The sequence below is a fragment of the Chiloscyllium punctatum genome, unplaced genomic scaffold (assembly GCF_047496795.1).
Source record: "Chiloscyllium punctatum isolate Juve2018m unplaced genomic scaffold, sChiPun1.3 scaffold_321, whole genome shotgun sequence".
NCBI lineage: Eukaryota > Metazoa > Chordata > Chondrichthyes > Orectolobiformes > Hemiscylliidae > Chiloscyllium > Chiloscyllium punctatum.
In genome coordinates, this window is record NW_027310055.1 from 138,781 (window position 1) to 142,500 (window position 3,720).

Sequence of the window (3,720 nt, forward strand, 5' to 3'; positions counted from 1 at the left end):
CGCCAAAGTCGGTATGAGCAGTCACATTCACTCCCATCCCCTTTTGGGCCACTTCCCACGGTTCGAAATGCACGAAAATCGGACTGAACACGGGGGAGGCTCCCCCCTCCAAAACGAGACCATCGGCAGAATCGACGGGTCAAACCCGGCCGAGCTACCCGGGTTAGAAGCCTCAGAGTCGGGTTGAGCAGTCACGTTCACTCCCATCCCCTTTTGGACCTCTTCCCACCGTTGGAAATGCACGAAAATCGGCCTGTACACGGGGGAGGGTCCGCCCTCGAAGGCGGGACCGTCGGCAGAACCGCCGGGTCAAACCCGGCTGAGCTACCCGGCTCGGAAGCGCCAAAGTCGGGTTGAGCAGTCACATTCACTCCCATCGACTTTTGGGCAACTTCCCACGGTTCGAAATGCACAAAATTCGGCCTGAACACGGGGGACGCTCCCCCCTCGAAGGCGAGACCGTCGGCAGAACCGCCGGGTCAAACCCGGCTGAGCTACCCGGCTTAAAAGTCTCAAAGTCGGTATGAGCAGTCACATTCACCCCCATTCCCTTTTGGACCACTTCCCACGGTTGGAAATGCATGAAAATCGGCCTGGACACGGGGGAGGCTCCCCCCTCGATGACGAGACCGTCGGCAGAACCGCCGGAACAAACCCGGCTGAGCTACCCGGCTTACAAGTCTCAAAGTCGGTATGAGCAGACACGTCCACCCCCATTCCCTTTTGGACCACTTCCCACCGTTGGAAATGCACGAAAATCGGCCTGTACACGGGGGAGGCACCGGCCTCGAAGACGAGACCGTCGGCAGAACCGCCGGATCAAACCCGGCCGAGCTACCCGGGTTAGAAGCCTCAGAGTCGGGTTGAGCAGTCACGTCCACCCCCATTCCCTTTTGGACCACTTCCCACGGTTCGAAATGCACGAAAATCGGCCTGTACACGGGGGAGGGAGCCGCCTCGAAGACGAGACCGTCGGCAGAACCGCCGGTTCAAACCCGGCTGAGCTACCAGGCTCGGAAGCGCCAAAGTCGGGTTGAGCAGTCACATTCACTCCCATCCCCTTTTGGGCAACTTCCCACCGTTGCAAATGCATGAAAATCGGCCTGTACACGGGGGAGGGAGCCGCCTCGAAGACGAGACCGTCGGCAGAACCGCCGGGTCAAACCCGGCTGAGCTACCCGGGTCGGAAGCGCCAAGGTCGGTATGAGCAGTCACATTCACTCCCATCCCCTTTTGGGCCACTTCCCACGGTTCGAAATGCACGAAAATCGGACTGAACACGGGGGAGGCTCCCCCCTCCAAAACGAGACCATCGGCAGAATCGACGGGTCAAACCCGGCCGAGCTACCCGGGTTAGAAGCCTCAAAGTCGGGTTGAGCAGTCACATTCACCCCCATCCCCTTTTGGACCACTTCCCACCGTTGGAAATGCACGAAAATCGGCCTGTACACGGGGGAGGCGCCCCTCTCGAAGGCGAGACCGACGGCAGAACCGCCGGGTCAAACCCGGCCGAGCTACCCGGGTTAGAAGCCTCAGAGTCGGGTTGAGCAGTCACATTCACCCCCATCCCCTTATGAACCTCTTCCCACCGTTGGAAATGCACGAAAATCGGCCTGTACACGGGGGAGGCCCCCCTCTCGAAGACGAGACCGTCGGCAGACCCGCCGGATCAAACCCGGCCGAGCTACACGGCTTACAAGTCTCGATGTCGGTATGAGCAGTCACGTCCACCCCCATTCCCTTTTGGACCGCTTCCCACGGTACGAAATGCATGAAAATCGGCCTGTACACGGGGGAGGCACCCGCCTCGAAGACGAGACCGTCGGCAGAACCGCCGGGTCAAACCCGGCTGAGCTACCCGGCTCGGAAGCGCCAAAGTCGGGTTGAGCAGTCACATTCACTCCCATCCCCTTTTGGGCCACTTCCCACGGTTCGAAATGCATGAAAATCGGCCTGTACACGGGGGACGCTCCCCCCTCGAAGGCGAGGCCGTCGGCAGAACCGCCGGGTCAAACCCGGCTGAGCTACCCGGGTTAGATGCCTCAAAGTCGGGTTGAGCAGTCACATTCACCCCCATCCCCTTTCGGCCCCCTTCCCACGGTTGGAAATGCATGAAAATCGGCCTGTACACGGTGGGCGCTCCCCCCTCGAAGGTGAGACCTTCGGCAGAACCGCCGGGTCAAATCCTGCCGAGCTACCCGCGTTAGAGGTCTCAATGTCGGCTTCAGCAGTCACATTCAATCCCATTCCCGTTTGGACCTCTTCCCGCCGATGGAAATGCACAAAATTCGGCCTGAACACGCGGGACGCTCCCCCCTCGAAGGCGAGACCGTCGCCAGAACCGCCGGGTCAAATCCGGCTGAGCTACCCGCGTTACAGGTCTCAAAGTCGGGTTGAGCAGTCACGTTCACCCCCATCCCCTTTCGGACCCCTTCCCACGGTTGGAAATGCATGAAAATCGGCCTGTACACGGTGGGCGCTCCCCCCTCGAAGGTGAGACCTTCGGCAGAACCGCCGGGTCAAATCCGGCCGAGCTACCCGCGTTAGAGGTCTCAATGTCGGCTTCAGCAGTCACATTCAATCCCATTCCCGTTTGGACCTCTTCCCGCCGATGGAAATGCACAAAATTCGGCCTGAACACGCGGGAGGCTCCCCCCTCGAAGGTGAGACCTTCGGCAGAACCGCCGGGTCAAATCCGGCCGAGCTACCCGCGTTAGAGGTCTCAATGTCGGCTTCAGCAGTCACATTCAATCCCATTCCCGTTTGGACCTCTTCCCGCCGATGGAAATGCACAAAATTCGGCCTGAACACGCGGGACGCTCCCCCCTCGAAGGCGAGACCGTCGCCAGAACCGCCGGGTCAAATCCGGCCGAGCTACCCGCGTTAGAGGTCTCAATGTCGGCTTCAGCAGTCACATTCAATCCCATTCCCTTTTGGAACACTTCCCGCCGTTAACAATGCACGATATTCGGCCTGAACACGCGGGACGCTCCCCCCTCGAAGGTGAGACCTTCGGCAGAACCGCCGGGTCAAATCCTGCCGAGCTACCCGCGTTAGAGGTCTCAATGTCGGCTTCAGCAGTCACATTCAATCCCATTCCCGTTTGGACCTCTTCCCGCCGATGGAAATGCACAAAATTCGGCCTGAACACGCGGGGCGCTCCCCCCTCGAAGGCGAGACCGTCGCCAGAACCGCCGGGTCAAATCCGGCTGAGCTACCCGCGTTACAGGTCTCAAAGTCGGCTTCAGCAGTCACATTCAATCCCATTCCCTTTTGGAACACTTCCCGCCGTTAACAATGCACGATATTCGGACTGAACACGGGGGCCGGTCCGCCCTCGAAGTCAACACCGTCCGCAGAACCGCCGGGGCAAATCCGGCTGAGCTACCCCGCCCCCGAACACTCAAAGTCCCTCTGAAGCCTTGCATTCGCCTCCTTGGAAAATTGACGTCAAACATTACCAAAATCGGGGGCACGAGCACTAAAGCTAAGTCTCACCCTTTCCCTATCCCTAACCAGGAACCGAACGCCCACCCTCAGCCTCACACCAACGCCGGTGCCACTCCAGACAGACACACCCTTCAAAACCACACCCATCCGGCCATGCAACTCAAAAAGGGTCCAAATTCAGAAACACCCCCTTCAAAAGGCACTCCATCCTCGGCCACACCACCGGGACATGCTCCCCTCGGCGATAATTAAGCCCCCACCACTATTTGA